This window comes from Ambystoma mexicanum, chromosome 5q, assembly GCF_040938575.1.
Source record: "Ambystoma mexicanum isolate Mex_15411 chromosome 5q, UKY_AmexF1_1, whole genome shotgun sequence".
Taxonomy (NCBI): Eukaryota; Metazoa; Chordata; class Amphibia; order Caudata; family Ambystomatidae; genus Ambystoma; species Ambystoma mexicanum.
Window position 1 is genome coordinate 21,694,091 of NC_090933.1, and position 17,592 is coordinate 21,711,682.

Here is a 17,592-nt window from a genome sequence, read left to right on the forward strand (position 1 = left end):
CATATTTATTAAGTTATAACATATCTTTAATAGGCAAGCACATATGTGCTTTTAACCCAGCATAGCAGCAGTTTACATCAGTTTGAGAAATTTAGAAAAAGTGCTTGTATTTGATCACCATTATTTTACATTCAGCTAAATGCAAGCACACGTAGGCCAGAATTAAGTTTGTTTTTCTCCTTGCAGAGCAGAATATTGTACTTCACAGAGCGGGACATGCATTCTAAGATTTCCACAAGCCACACAGCTAGCAGTTGAATACCATGCACTGAAAGGTTTCCGCAAAAAGAATGAAAGCGGTTCCCAAGATTTTCAGCCTGCAATAGTGAGACATACAAAATGCTACATAAACATGATACAGATTCCGAAGGTTTAGGAACAAGACAATTGAACTCTGATTGATAAACTACCTAAGGTTTGCTGAAGTTCCCAGAGCCAAATCCCAGAGACAATAACAACTTTAAACTCACTGAAGATTACACTTGGCAGGTGGCGAGTAACTAAGAGACTGAAAAGCATGTTTAGGGTAGAATGAATGCAGCACAACTCTGCCACCTGTGGAATAAATAGCACATGCAGAGGTCTCTTTGGTGAGCAAATCGTTCTGCAGGAACCATTATTCACAGCTCAGACCTTGTTAAGAAGTAGTGAAAACACAGACATTGCCACATGAATGCCACATTAATAAAAGACAACATGCAAAGCCACACCACACATGAACAAGATTGCTTCTACCATAGCATTAACAAGGAGCCATATGTCTGAACAGTAATTCACATCAGAGTCACTCTGCTTGAATGAACGAGGAAAATAAAAGCCCATTTCTGTGACTAGTTGCATGGCACGAACACATTCACACGTGTATGAATGAGCTAAGTTTGCAATATGTACTGATAACATAGATCTTAATCTTGACCGCGCACCGAGGTCTACCCAGCGAGCATCAGACCGAGTAAGGTGTGCCCTCAGAGCTCTAAAAAACTAATTTTGTTCCCTTTCAGGGCCATAGCTGTGATTTTAATTTAAATAAAATTCTTTCCCTTGTGCACTCAGTGCTTGCGTCCTTTGCTTCCCCCTCCTCACTGCCTCCTTGATTTTCCATTCCCTTTACCGCCCACCTCCCCTCCTGTCCCCGACAGCCGACTGGCTGGAGGCCCAGGCCCGATTTACCTGAAAGCTGCGGCCGAGGCTAGACCTCTGCTCCAAGGACTACCCAGCGAGCAACACACCGGGTAAGGTGTGCCCTCAGAGCTCTAAAAAAACGAATTTTGTTCCCTTTCAGGGCCATAGCTCTGATTGTAATTTAAATAAAATTCTTGTCCTTGCACACTCAGCGCTTGCGTCCTTTGCTTCCCCCTCCTCACTGCCTCCTTGATTTCCCTTCCCTTCCCAACCCTTCCTCCCTCCCGCCCCAACAGCTGACTGGCTGTAGGCCCAGGTCTGATTCACCTGGAACCTGCGGCCGAGGCTAGGCCTCTACAGCCATGCTCCGAGGACTACCTAGCAAGCATCACACCAGGTAAGGTGTACCCTCAGAGCTCTGCGCTCTTATTTTCCTTTGGAAACAAACACATTTCATTCACTTTCATGGCCATAGCTCTGATTTTAGTTTAAATAAAATCCTTGCCCTTGTGCACTCAGCGCCTGTGGCCTTTGATTCTCCCTCCTTGTTACCTCCTTGATTTCACTTCCCTTCTCAGCCCGCCCCCACTTCCGCCCCTGATAGCTGATTGGTGCTTTACAGCACAACCCCAGACATAAAACCTTATCAGTGACACTGAGGGAAACCCTTGCCCGGCAGCCCCCGTGGCCAAGGGCCCCAAGGCAACTCCTAAGAGGCAGCCACAGGATGTGTCTGCAGGTGTCAGCAGGGGAAGCAGGCGGCCACCTGCTAACAACAATAAAAACCAAACTGCCACATAGTCCCAAAGTCCTCTATAATATGTGACACAAAGCAAGCGCCTCTGTGACCCACTACCAGGTCTCCGCTCAACGCTGAGCTCAATGAACAGGAGAGCTGTCCCTGGTACCTAGTACCCTGGTTGGCACTGGAAAGCCCCCAACTGCAGGCAATCTACTTCCCTGTCCCCACCCCCACTCACCCGGGTGGCTAACAAGACACCCTACCCATGACCAGCACAGGCAACCAACGGTAAGTTCCACAAGTGCCAGACGAGAGCCAGACAGCCGTCAACCAGCATCAACGGACAAGGTAGGAACATTTTTCAGGTACTGATAGTTACGCTAATGTTCCATATCATCCTAAATCAACAACACTTGGAAGATTTACAGCAGCCACCAACCACACACACACACACACACACACTTGGGACACTCTCTAAGAAATCCAGTGTGAATCCAAACCCAATTGTGAAACCTAGGCCTCTCTCCCACTACCGATGAATGTCAAATTCGGGGTTCTATACAAGCCATTTTGTGAGTTTACATCTGTATTTTCTGAAACAACGGCCTTTCTCCCACTATCCAGGAGTCTCAAATTTAAATGTGTTTATATTTGCCCTTTTGTGTGTTTACATCTGCATTTTGTGAAACATAGTCCTTTCTCCCACTATCCAGGGGTCTCGAAATTAGGTGTGTTATACCTGCCATTTTGTGTGCTTACATCTGCATTTTGTGAAACATAGGCCTTTCTCCGACTATCCAGGAGTCTCAAGCTTAGGTGTGTTTATACCTGTCATTTTATGAAACATAGACCTTTCTTCCACTATCCAGGAGTCTCAAATGTAGGTGTGTCTATACCTGCCATTTTGTGTGCTTACATCTGCATCTTGTGAAACATGGGCCTTTCTCCCACTATTCAGGAGTCACAAACTTAGGTGTGTTTATACCTGTCATTTTATGAAACATACGACTTTCTCCCACTATCCAGAGGTCTTGAACTTAGGTGTGCTTATACCTGCCATTTTGTGTGTTTTTACATGCCATTTTGTGAAACATAGGCCTTTCTCCCACCATTCAGGAGTCTCAAATTTAGTTGTGCGCATACCTGCCATTTTGTGCAACACAGGCCTTTCTCCCCGGGTCTATGAATCTCAGATTTAGGAGTGTTTATACCTGCCACTTTGTATGCTCACATCTGCCTTTTGTGAAACCTGGGCTTCCCCCCACTGTCCAGGAATCTCAAGTTTAGATGTGTTTTTCTCAGTGTCTGCCATCCTGTGAAATCTAGGCATTCTGTACCAATATCCAGGAATCAAATCTTGATGTGTAATGTCAACTTATATATACCGCTTGTAAAAACCCAGGATCTCTCTCACATCATCTAGAAATCTCACACCTAGGCATGTTCTCCCCCACAGCCTGCAATCTGTGAATCGTAGACCCTCCCTGTATCCAGGAACACCCAGCCACCACTGAAAAAGTCAAAACAACCAGGTCACTGCCTAAGGTAAACTAGGAACATGTGTATCTCCCATTCCCGACTGCACTACCATCCTCCATCGCGTAGCACCTCCCACAACAACCCGCATAGACCGCCCACCCATAGATAGAGGGACACCAGAATCTAACCCACTAATTGGACAACACCCATAAAGGACATCCAGCTCTCACATCGCAAGAGAATAAGATTTGAAAACATCCAAACCACTCAAAGCCGTACAGGCGGGCTACTGGCATTGTAACCTCAACAACCTCTATACCCCAACCACCCTACCAACAAGGTCCACAAAATGCCTCGACAGAGAGTTGGACGCCCCCAAAGAGAATTGGAACATGGAACAAACCAAACAGATCCACACCCTCATCCACCTACAGTAGAAACCCCAGCAAACACCACAGCCAACAGAATAAACATTTTGAGAAGAGAAAAATCCTTATATCTTACACCGTACCTGGTAACAACTCCAACACCTCAACACTCCAATGCCACCGACAGATCCGGATCCGCTGACCACCAACTGGAACCCTTCAAAAGCAAAAAGAAGAGAAGACCCCAGAAGAGAAAGGTACGAAATTAAAGCCCTGACTCCGTACATCACAAAAACACAAGGGCACCGCCAGCAATCCCATCACAACATATAAGACAATGAAGCAGACACATTCAGCAACCCAATCATCAGCCTAATGGACCACTGTAACGACAAAGTAGACTCCATAGATTACCAACCATTCTACAACAACACAGAAACAACCCAACTAAACAATTGCAAGACAAAACAAGGAACGAAAAACAAACCTAACCACGTCAAAAAAATCTATTGCAACCTAATCAATGCGAGATCAATGTCCATGCATGCCACAGAGATTTACAACGTCCTGTGTGACGGAGGCATCAACATCTTATTCATAACCAAAACATGGCTTGACAACAACTACAAAATTACACTCCATAACTGCCTCCCCGACAACTACAAATGCTCACAAGCAAACTGACAAAACGAAAAAGGAGGAGGGGTGGCGATAGCATACAAAGAACATTTCAAAATTGAAACTGAAGAACCGCTAATCATCGGAAACTGCAAATCCTTAATCCTTCACCTGACAGCAAACCCAAAAACAAACCTCAAATTCATCCTAATATGCAAACCACCGACATACGACACAACCTTCATGGACGCATTCACTGAAGACCTCACCAACCTAGCCATAGACCAGGAAAACCGGATAATCCTTGGAGACTTCAACATCTGGTTTGACAGAGAATCTGTTAGCTCACAAAAAATCACTAGCCAAACAACTGACTAGCTGATGCAGTTTCATTGTTTTCAATGGAGCAACTGATGCGGCGGTACATACACTAGAAGCAATATTCGCTAGAAAAAAGCTCATCACCACAGAGCCACCGATACAGATCCTCCGGAGCGACCACTTCATCATCCCCTTCGTAATCACGCTAACCACATCAACAATCATACAACCCGATAAATTGCTGACTATCATGAAAAGAAATTGGAGGACCATCCAAAATAGCAACCTAGTAGAACTTCTTGAAATAAACAAACCACCAGCAACGACTCCGGATGAAGCTGACCTTGACAGAAAAACAGAACTACACAATCACCAAAGCAGCCAACACCCAAAAATAACTGTTTAAAATCATAAACGAAATGAGAAACCCCCCGCATGCAACAACACACAAATACCTTTACTGAAATTATGCAACAACCTTGCAGACCACTTCAAAGACAAAATCAGCACCATCCAATGGATCATACAATGTGTAACGCTTACCTGAACTCCACAGAAGCGTAATGACTTCCGACCCCCTTTTGGTCTGCTAACTGAGCTTTGGAATTCTTTTTCTGTCAGGAAAGAAATACAACAAGAAAGCAGCTGCTATAAAATGAGTGGCAATGATGACTGTAAGGATTCTATGTCTATCTTCTCCTTAAAACTGAGACCCGAATTATCCTCACCTGTGTTTTATGTTTTGATAGCTCTCCATCCTGCTATCATACAGGGGTGCATAGGTGTAATGGCACTGAAGTCTGGATGGCGTAGACGCAGGAAGACTCTGAGGTAAATGTCGTTTAAAAGTTCATGAGTCTCCTGAATGAACCAATGAACACACAGTTATTTTGTTTTTTTTTCTGTGAAAATGAACGTTTTTTCTAAGTTGGAGAGATCTCTTGTGCTAACTAAATATTTCTTCTTTCTTAGGGAGATTCTTGAAGAAAGAAGACTTCAACTGAAGAGTTCCTAGTATAAACTCCTGTATTGTGTGTATCTATGCATCTAGTTTAGACCATTTATGCATCTGCCTCCCATTTTTGCCTACACTGCAATTAGATCTTAGAGCACCCCATGTATCTAATTATGTCCTGCTTGTATAGTATCTATTCCTATATGTTATGTAACTTTGTTTCAACTATATCTTGTATTTTCTTATCTGTATATACCGATCTGTATTTTATGCCACTTTCTAACAACCTAAGCTAAAAGTCTTCTTGTACCTTCTGCACCCTGATACCCTCGGATCTGGTGCACATTATAAATAAAGCAAACAAACAAACAAACATAAGGAAAATCATTTTAACACCTTTTCATAATGAGAGTTGGAGCGCTTACCTCCAAAATGAAGTGCACAGTAAATGAAGAGGTTACTGTAGCATACAAATGAATTTTGCTTGAAGAATGGTTGTGCAATCATGAAGAGAGAGCGCTAAACTAGAGTAAGTTTGTCTTGACAGAAAAAAACGCTACAAACTTCTACTTCAAAGCGCAGTTAAAACTTTGAGGAAAATCAACTCTGTGGAGCTTCAGGCACGTATGATTTAGAAATGATCTTTTCTCTTTACTGGTAATGTTCATGCTTTAATTATGTACCTTTTGTTTTTGCAGGACTTTGGAATACGGAGAAAACCCTCGAAAGATGATGTGGTTGCGAGCAAAGGCTGCTGACTGAAGAGGAACTGTGACGAAAGGAAATTCTTAACTGGAAAGCTGCGGCGAAGGAAAACTGCGGCCAGGTAACTCTTGTTTTGCGGTTGATAGATATTCTGTAAATTCTTCAAACTATTGATATTACTTTTCTTTGGTTTTCACAGGTTCTGTGAGCTGAGGTGCTGGTAGCATTAGACCCCTGTCAGCGGACCAAAAGCGAAGCGCGCATTGCAGCGGAGGCGGGGCTTAAGTAGTCCACAATGTTCAATGTCTAGATTACTGCTGCTGCTTTGTCTCTGACCCCCTGGGCGGCAATCTTTTGGGTATTGGGAAACTTTTGCATTCCTATTGCATTCCTAAGGGAGTCTCTGACTATTCATTGCTGTGCATTGTGTGCATGCCAGGTGTGCCAAGCTAGCACCCACCTCAGACCTACTGATCTCTGTAATGAATCCCTCCTGACCTGGATTCTTGACTCAGGACTATGAATCTGGGATGTGATCATGGCATTCCCCCCCCCCCAAAGGATAGACCCTCCGGCCCTGGCTTGGTTGGGTGATTCTGATGAAATTTTTGGAGTAATTGAGGGACATGAATATTAGAACTGGGTTCCCAAGTTCGGTCCTGTGGACCAAACCCTTGCCAATCCACTAAGTAAAACAGTTTCCTTCTTACAATCTTAGAATCTAAAATTTCTTTTACTAAGAATTTGGGTTCTCCATCTGCAATTATGGGCTTGGGGGACTTTTGTAACCTGGTCCCTGGAGTCATTGGTTTTCATAACGAAACGTGAAATACAGGATGAATTGGAAGGTTAGATGGTAGTTTTGCGACAGAGTTAATGAGAGTTTCCACTGAAAATGGGCCCAGAAATCTGGGTTGAAACTTGCGCGGCCCCTTAAAAGCAATGTATTTGGAGGCTAACCATACCTTGTCTCCCACTTGATAATCTGGAGGTTTTCTTCGGAGGTTTGTCTGCAAATTTCTTTTGACTCTTTTTAGCACCAGTTAAATGTTCTAGGACTTTCTTCTGTACATGAGAAATGTTCTCGTGAAGACTCTGCACCACTGGCATCTCTAAAAGATCTGGTGGATCAAAGGTTGAGGTCCATGGGTGGAAACCATTAAGCATGTAGAAGGGAGTATGTCCTGTAGAAGTATGTTCAGAGTTGTTATAGGCATACTCTGCTACCCAAAGCACATCCACCCAAGAGTCATCTGTTTGGTGGTGGAGGTATCGAGGTATTGTTCTAAGGTTTGATTTGTTCTCTCAGTTTGACCATCAGTTTGTGAGTGATGACTCGTAGACAATTGCACCTCTATTTTAGCCATCCCACAAAAATGTTTCCAAAATTTGGATACAAATTGACTCCCTCTCTCTGACATTACTCCTTACGAAAATCCATGAAGACGTACAATATGCTCCAGAAATACTTTAGCCAAGACTGATGCTGATGGACATCCTTACAAGGCAATAAAATGGGGCATCTTGGAGAATAAATCCACCACCACTAAAACCGTAATAAAACCTGAACAAGGGGGTAATTCAGTGATGAAGTCCATTGATATAGTATGCCATGGTTCAGGTGGAATCGATAAGGGTTAAAGGAGTATGTCTGGTCTCTGCTTAGAACTTTTATTCTGAGCACAAATGCCACACGTTTGTAGGAAATCTATGATATCTTTGCGCCAAGTAGGCCACCAAAAGTGTTTTTTGACCTTGGTTATAGTTTTGACAAATCCGGGATGGCCATCTAGCATCGGCCCATGGTGATCTGCTATGATCTGTGTTTATAATTCTCGTGTGGGTAGATAAAGACGACCCTGGAAATATGGCAAACCCTCTTTAATTGAACACTTAGATCCTTTTGACTTCCAGGCCTCTAATTCTGAAGTGGTCACACTAAGTTGAATCTGTGTTTTCAGGTCTTCTTCTGAAAATCCAGTAACTCCGAGCATCTTCTCTTCTGGAATAATACTAACTGGATCCTGACTGATTTGCACATCCTCTCTCTCCCAGATATGAGACAATGGATCCGCTTTGCCATTGCATACTCCCGGCCGATAGGTAATGACGAAATCGTATTCTGCAAAAAACAATGCCCAACGAAGTTGCCAGAAGACTGAGCCTTAGCACTGCGTAAATATTGCAGGTTTCTGTGACCAGTAAGAACCTTGATCGTATGACAAGCCCCAAATAGATGATGTCTCCATTCTTTAAAGACATTCTTTGTTGCTAGTAGTTCCTTATCCATGATAATGTAATTTAACTCAGTTGCTGAGAACTTCTTTGACCAAAAAGCCACTGGGTGTAATTGTCCAGTTTCCAAATCCTTTTGTGACAATACTGCTCCCATGGCAGCACTGGAAGCGTCGGTCTCTACCACAAATGGTAAATCTGGCTGTTGGTGCCTTAACACTAGGGCGGTTGTATAATTTCTCTTTAAAGTCTGAAAGGCTTCTTCTGCTTTTTCGGTCCATGCACATTTTTTGTCCTTCCGTAGTAGTGAAGTTATTGAGTGAACTAACAGGGAAAAACCTGCAACAAATCGCAGATAAAAGTTGCCTAATACCACGAAACATTGAACTCCTTTCACTGACCCAGGGGAAGGCCAGGTCAAAACTGCTTCTACTTTTTTGTTGTCCATTTGGATTCCCAATGGTGACAATATGAATCCCAAAGGTTTCACTGAGGTCACATGAAAGGAAAATCTTTCTAGTTTGATGTACAACTGATGTTGCTGTAACTTCGTAAGTACTGCTCTAACATGAGCTATGTATTTTTGGGCAGAAGCGGAGTAAATTAAGATGTCATCAATGTACGCCACAGCACATACATCTAACAATTCTCGTAGGACATCGTTCATGAAGTTCTGAAAAGCTGCTGGAGCATTGCATAAACCAAAGGGCATAACTTGATACTCATATAATCCATGCTTTGTGCGAAAGGCAGTCTTCCATTCATCTCCTTCTTTAAATCTCACTAGATGATAGGCTCCCCGAAGATCTGATTTTGTAAACATTTTAGCATCTTTGACTTGGTCCATTAACACTGGAAGCAGTGGAAGTGAGTATCACTTCTTCACTGTGATTTGGTTTAATGCACGATAATCTATGCAAGTGCGAAGGTACCCTTCCTTCTTTGGTACAAAGAACAGAGGAGAGGCTATAGGAGATTTGGACGGTCGAATGAATCCATTTGCTAGATATTTATCCAGATATGTCTTCAAATGAGTATTCTCTTGCTTGGTTAAGGCATACATTCTACTACACAGGGTTTTGGATCCTGGAATTAAGTCAATTTGACAGTCAAAGGGCTGATGTGGTGGCAGCACATTGGCCTGTTCTTCTTCAAATACTTTCTGGAAATCTCAGTATTCTGGTGGTAGAATTCCTATTAGCCCCAGGGAATGACTTTCTCTAGAAACCGCTTGGAACTTGTTTCCTGAATCTCTTTCTTGACAATAACATGAGATTTTGCATTCTTTGGTGAATACTAAGGTTCTGGCACGCCAATCAATCTGTGGATTATGTTTTTCTAACCATGGAATACCTAAGATTATCTTGAACTGTGGAGCACTTATTAGGTCAAACAAGATCTTTTCTCGATGTCCATCTGCTCGTGCAAGGTACAGACTTCAGCACACTTTGTCACTGGTCTGGATATTAGCTGAGTACCATCTACTGCTGTGACATTCTCCACCACAGACTTTTGGTTCACAGCAATACCAATCTTGCTTGCAAGTTCATAATCCATGTAGTTTCCGATTGCACCACTGTCCACATATGCTTCTAGAGCATGTATGTGGGAAGGCTGAAGGTCACTACTTAGGATAATGGAAACAACAAAATGAGAGATCTGAAATTCCTCTTTTTGGCTCGACAAGCGACCTCTAAACATGTCGGGCGTTGGAGTTTTCTGACAATTCCTCCTTCTTTTTGTCTTTTTGTGTCTTGTCCAAGGCCCCCACATGTTTCCAGGCAGGTTTTACCAGACAGTTATGAAGGTGATGACCATCTGAACCACAGTGGAGACATAAGTTCTGTTGACTTCTCTTTTCTCTTTCTTCCTTTAAAATGGGGCCCCGAACACCTCCAAATTGCATTGGTTCTGGATGGTTTTCAGTAACTTGGCAATTACCACTGTCTTTTGGACGGACATAGAATTATCTATTTTCTGATCTGGAACGGTCTGTTCTTCTATCTTGCAACCTATGATCTAGTTGGGTAGCGAGATCTATAAATTCAGAACAACCTGTAGGAGGGTTCACAACTTGAGCCAAAATGTCTTTGAGTTCTCTGCATAAACCTCGATAAAAGATTGTTGTCCTTTTTTCTTCCGGCCAATTAGTTTCTGCTATGTGTCGATTGAAAGAAGCTACATATGCCAGCAATTCTTGACCACCATGGTGTAGAGAGAGCAACTCATTATCCAAGGCTTGTCCCTGGGTGTGACGGGCAAAGAGCTTTTCCAATTATTGCTGAAAGCCAGGGAAATTTCCTAATAGAGGGTCATCTCTTTTGACCAATGGAATGGACCAATCAGCAGCATGTCCACCCAAATAGGATAACACAATATAGGATAACACAAATGCCACCTTGGACTGATTTGAAGGAAAGACCCTGGGTCTACATAAGAAATGCAAGTTTATTCATAAAAACTGCAAAGCGCTTCGGATCCCCCATAAATTGTTCTGGAGGGGCTTATGGAATATTTCCTGGTAAAATCACCTGAAGAGGAGGACTTGAAGGGGAACCTTGAGTTGGTGGAAGAGGAAGTGGCACCTGTCCTGCTTGGGTTCGTAACAATTGGTGATCTAATTAATCAGTGCGTTCCTATTAACCACTAGTTCCCTCCTCATGGAATTTGTCTCTGACCTTGCTGTATCTATTAGCACCATGGTCCATGCCGGATTCCGCCATGGTGGATGGCAGATTTACTGCCCCATTCCAAGGTTGGTGGGGCGGTAAATCCCCATTCACCATGGCCCCTTCCCCATTCCCATTTTTGGCCCATAGGGCTCAATGGGAATGGGGAAGGTGCTAATTACGGCACCTTAAATTACGGTGCCGTAATTAGCACCAAGGTCCCTTAGCGGGTTGGACTTTAACGCCTGAAAAAAGCAGGCGTTAAAGTGTGAATCTGGCGTTAAGGGTTTAACGCGCCGCAGCCTTTTACGGCGCCGTTAACCCCTTAACGCCAGGGTTGTAATGAGGCCCTATGACTATTCATTACTGTGTATTGATCGCATGCCAGGTGTGCCAAGCTAACACCCACCTCAGACCTACTGATCTCTGTAATGAATCCCTCCTGACCTGGATTCTTGACTTAGGACTATGAATATGGGATATGATAATGACACAATGCAGACCAAGGAACTACAACATGCAACCTACCTAACCACTGGAGGATCACCAGAACAAACTCCCTAGCTTCCCACAAATATCAACAGAGATATTTGTCAAGCTGGTACACAACAGCAACAAAGCTGGTTCCCCCATGGATCCCTACCCCCTCTGCACCCCCCCACCCCCACCATGATATAGACAAATCAATCCTCACACAAGGAACACCAATGGAAAACTACAGAAAAACTTTGAACCCATAACTCTTAACAGGGAAAGTACCAAATTCTTTCAAATCGGCATACATCAAATCAAGCCGCTCCTCAAGGACACAGCAGGAAACGCAGAAGATCTCTCCAACTAAAGACCCATCTGAAACATCCTGTACCCAGCAAAACTGCTTGAATCATATGTCTAGTGAAGAACACTTACTGCTGGATCAAGCTCAAGTAGGCTTCAGACCAATGAGAGGAACGGAAATGGCACCGTTCTTAATCCGGGATGATCTGAAGACCAATGTAGATCCAGAAAAAAACAAAGCTCTAATACTACTGGATCTCTCCGCATCATTTGACACAGTCAACCATGATATCCTTATCGTGAGATTGGAAGAAACAGGAATCACAGACCTAGCCCTACTATGGATCAAATCCTTCCTAAAAAACAGAACAGAAACGGTATGGATAAAACCTTTCACATCATCACATAGAGAACCCACCTGTGGATTACAGCAAGGATCCTCTTTATCCCCATTGTTCTTCAACATATACATGGTGCCACTAGTCAAGTTAATTAAAAAACACGGCCTCACATGCTACAACTACACGGATGACCCACAGATCATCTACAAATGACAAGATACACAGAAAGGAAAGACAATGCTGGAAAGCTGCCTACAAGAACTCTACTGCTGGATGAACACCAACAACCTTAAAGTCAACCCTGGCAAAACAGAAATAATGATTGTATCAAAAAGCGGTGAAAATAATCACTACATCCCATGGCCGACAGAACTGGGAACAGCACTGACTCCATCAACGATAGTAAGAAACCTGGGAGTCTTGATGGACAACGCACACTTGAGCCACAAGTAGACGCCATAATCAAGAAATGTTTCTTCCTCCTACAGGTGGTAATAAGGATCCTACCATTCCACGCTTTCACCCACAAAACACTCACCATCATCGCACTCATCATGTCCAGATTAGACTACGCCAACAACCTATACCTAGAAATGCCAGAAATACTAAAGAACCTTCAGCGCATCCAAAACGCTGCTGCCAGATTCCTGCTCAAACTACCATGTAGAGAACCCATCACCCCAGCACTGAAAATGCTACACTGGCTACCAATAAAACAGAGAATATAGTTCTAATCAATGTGCATAATGCACAGAACAATCCATGGCCAAGGAGCAGAGCTCCTAAAAGAGAAAATAACTGGCTACCAGCTGACAAGAACACTGAGACCACTTAGAACCAAAACCATACAATAAAAGAAAACTCAGAGGATCAACATTCTCTCACCTGGCAGCAATAATATTGAATGAGCTAACCAAAAAGATATGCAACACAAGGGATCATGTGGAATTCAGGAAACTCCTCAAATCGTGGCTCTTTGCCCCAGAACCGAAGGGAAATTACTAGGAAGTATGCACCTGATCGGAAAACAAGAATCCAAATGACTAGCCCATGACCCTGACTTAATATTCCCTAACCGAGGGGCGGTGGGAGGACACACCAACAACCCATGGCCACATACAGCCAGTCCACAAAGGAAACCTAGATAGGTAAGAACACATAAGGGACAGGCAGGGACTGACCAGAACCCCAAACCGTAAATCCGGGGCCGGGAAGACGCTTGCCTCAGCCAGGTAGACATACCACTAGAGTAACCCTGGGGAAAGCTGTGACGCCTTGACATACCTGCCAATTAGGTGGACATACTGCAGTACCAGGCACACAGGATGGTCATGGATATCGAGCATAGAGATGCAGAGACAAAGAGGTAAGAAGTAAGAAAATAACTCTAATATCTACATTTTCTGCATACACTTCCCATACAAAAACTCACACAACCACATATCTGCACAGCAATCCGCACGCACTTCACCACACTGCAACAACAGACCAACAACATCACACCCCAGCACAACAGCAAATGGGAATCCACAACGACCAGAAAACCGCACACAAGCTTAGCGACCGGTGCAAACCGAACGGAAGCTCCCAACAGGACATGACAACTCTCACTTTCCTATTACCACTACACCCTACTAACCACCCATTCCCACACTCTCCTTTTCAGATCCGTCAGAGCACCTGGGGACCACTCCGATTGTGACGGTGTACGGTACAAATACCTTTAACATTAACACTTAACATTACCATTAACATAATATGTGTGAATAGAATGACTTCATTAGATGACCTAACCTAAGTAGCTGTCATTGTAGCACATATTTAGAATAGGTCAGTGAAAGTGCATACTGAATGGAATCATGTATATTTTTCCTCACATTATCAAATCACAAAGAAGAAATTGTATAACTGATGCTTTTTGCTTTCTGTAAATCACAACATAAGCATGTACTAACACCACTACAGATTGAATGTCTGTGGATATTTCCCTGCCTAGGCAGTTTGAAATACATTTATGATTGTTTTTGTATTCTGTGCATTGCATTGTCTGGCTCTTGGAGTACCTTTATTGGCAGAAGTGACCTGCCTTAAATTGCCCGAGTACAGGGAATTCCAGGTCCTCGCGGAACATCTGCTGGCACCTCTCCCGTGCCCTAGGGACAAGTGAACTCTACCTGGAGTGGACAAAAGACAGTACAGCTCCTGAGAGCGAGACAGCATGTGCCCGGGTTACCAACCAGTCCTGTTTGGACCACTTCAGGGCCAAGGGACACCCACAGATTGCAGGCTTTTGTGAGGAGAGGCAGTCCAGGAGACTATGGATGACCCCAGTAAGCCGCTGCACCGGATACAAGAACTAAAGAGAGAGTGAGTATCAATGGGGAAGAAAAGTGGATGCTGATGTGTGTGATGAGATTTGTCTTGGACAAGTTTTTCTTTCTTTTTATTTTAAGCAGAAGAATAAGAGGAGGGCTCCTGTAGCGGGGCGCTGCATTGCCACAATAAATAGAGGGTAAGTGAGATGTACACATCCCTTAGTAAAGAGAAGGGTACACATCCCTTAGTAAAGAGAAGGGAGGGGCAGCACTGTTTTAAAAATACATGGAAGTCCTGCAGTAGTGAGTTAGGGCCATATCCTCCACATGTAGAGTGTGAGGCAGGTAGTAACAAAAGTGGGAGGTCCTGCTGTAGCAAGCAAGTATAATACCCTCCACCTGTGTTAAAAAAGTGTGAGGCAGGTAGCAGTAGAACATTTTTAGAACTGTGATTTTGTATTCATTCATTTTGCATTGTATATTCTGTAAATAGTGTTGAACGCAGATTGACAAATGGTGTTGAAAACTTTGAATGGGGGATAAGATTGGAGTGGGTCTGAATAATGGGAGATGGGTGTATGTGTCTTGGTAATTCTGTGGTTTTGCGCAGGATAACCTTGTGATTTTGAATCTTAAATATTGGTTTTGCAGTAGAATTTGCATTATGAGGTTTTTAAAAAAGATAGTGTGAATTCTTGTTGATTCTAAGATTATAAAGACGTATGATTGTTGCACTGTGAAATAAAAGGAGAACTGTTTAGTGGGATTATTTACTGTAGTAAGAGACAAAACGATGTGTACTCCCTTAGAACACCCGTGTAGGCAATTAGCCTTTAAAGCCAGCTGTAGGATACACAAACCCTAAATACAAGTCCCCTGCATATTCAGAAACAAGCACTATGAAAGGAGCAAATATATCAGTTAAAAAACAGCTTTAGTAATAGTGAAACCAGAAAACAAAGCTTTATAAAGCAAATGAAGAATTGCACAGGGCAACCCAGACAGGGGGTGGCTATGTCTAATGGGCAATGTTGAGACTTGGGCAGCAGGAGAAGTACTATTGAAAATGCACAGGACAGTAATTAAAGATGTGCAAGCAGAAACTGAGGCACTGCAGGGTACATATTATAGGACAGATGAAACAGGAAATGAGAAAGAGCCAGAGGGAAGTGAAGGGGATTTGGGATTGATTGATAATTTATTATGCGCTTATACACAAGTGTTGCAAAGCGCAACCATGCATGGGAGGGGAAGACATAAGGCGTGGTACATTCAGATAATTTAGGTGCACAGAACAGGAAGTGTGTGTGTGTGTTTGTGGGGGGTGCTATAGGGACCAAATGCGCCAAGTCCCATCAGAACATGGGTTGAGTGCAGAGAGATACCACTCTCATGGGTCGAATGGGTCGTAACCGAAGTGCAGTAGTCCAAGGCAAGTGCAAGGCCCAGAGGCAAGTGCAGGAGACTTGTGACAAAGCTACAGACCTGCGAGGCTCTGAAGGTACACCAGGGAGTCTTTCAGCAAAACTGAGCAGAAGTAGAGGAGAGAGAGAAGGAGGAGGCAAAGAGGAAAGTCTTGAGAAGTTTCTGGAACTGAAGGAGAGCTGGCTCAAGACAGAGAGAGCAGGGAGGCTGTGCCAGAGGGAGGCACCTGCAGTGGATAAAGATCCCCCTGCCAAATCTCTACTTGGAGAAGCGACTCACCCGCAGAGAGGAAACAGAAGAGGACTGGAAAGAAAGAACTCCATGGGGGAGGCAACTGAAACCACATCCTAGAACAGTGGCAGAAGTTAGAGGGGAAAACAATCAGGAAAGGCTGTTCCTATTAATACAGAAGGAAGTAGGCAGATCGCAATATGTACCATGGCCACATATGGACAAGAATATTTCATCAAGATGTTACCACCTTTTACTGGAGGTGCTGATAAATGGATTAATGCCATAGAAAAGCATACAGCAGGGGCTAAATTAGCAATTGGGGACATGAAAAGCTTACTAATTAGTATCATAGGAAATAAAACAATTACAAATTCAGAGCAAGCATGTTACCAAGGTGTCCAGTTAAAGAGTAATGCACATGATTGTGCTCTATTTAACCCTTGTCCAGCCTGTGTATGGAATGCATTGGGGTGGACGTACCCTAATAGATCAGATGTAGGTATTATAAAGGCATGAACAATGAAGCGTAGTGAAGAACCTGCATTATATGTTCAGCCCATTCATGAAATTTTGCGAGAGGAGACAGGGGAAACATAGGAACAGGATATATCATTCTTTACCATGTATTAAGGTAGGGTCTACCCACTGAAGGGCAAACAGGGCTAGACAGAATTTTGGGCAGAATTGTGGGCATGGAAGCAAAGACACAGAGAGAAATACAAGCGTGTATAATGCATTTCTGTAAGCGCAACTATGACAGTGAAAGAGAAGTTGAAGAAATGTGCGGTAAATGGAAGCTAAGCTGGTACAGAAGAAGCTAGCAACAGCAAGTATGCAGGGGGCAGTAGTAAATAAACTCCACAGATACACAACAGCAGTTAGGACCAGCACACTACTGGGGAAATTGACATGACAACAAGAACAGACAAGATAGGGCAGGTGTTCAGAGAGCACTAAACAACTCAGAGAAGTGGAAAGCCGGAGGATTTGGACGATTAAGAACACAATTGAGGGGAACATGCCCAAAATGCAGGGAGATAGGACACCTGTCTAGAGATTGTCATATGCAATGTCATCATGGAACACCTCTATCTCCATATTAGACATAAGGAACATCATAGGATTGTATGCCATACACCAGGTTGCCACCGCTGCCAATGTATGCCCCTGGGTCTGCCCAACCCGAGAATGTAAGATATATACAATTGATCACTCCCACACCGGGACAAACTGTACATTACCCCACACCTAATGCAATTCAGGACATTACATAGGCAGCTCCAGCC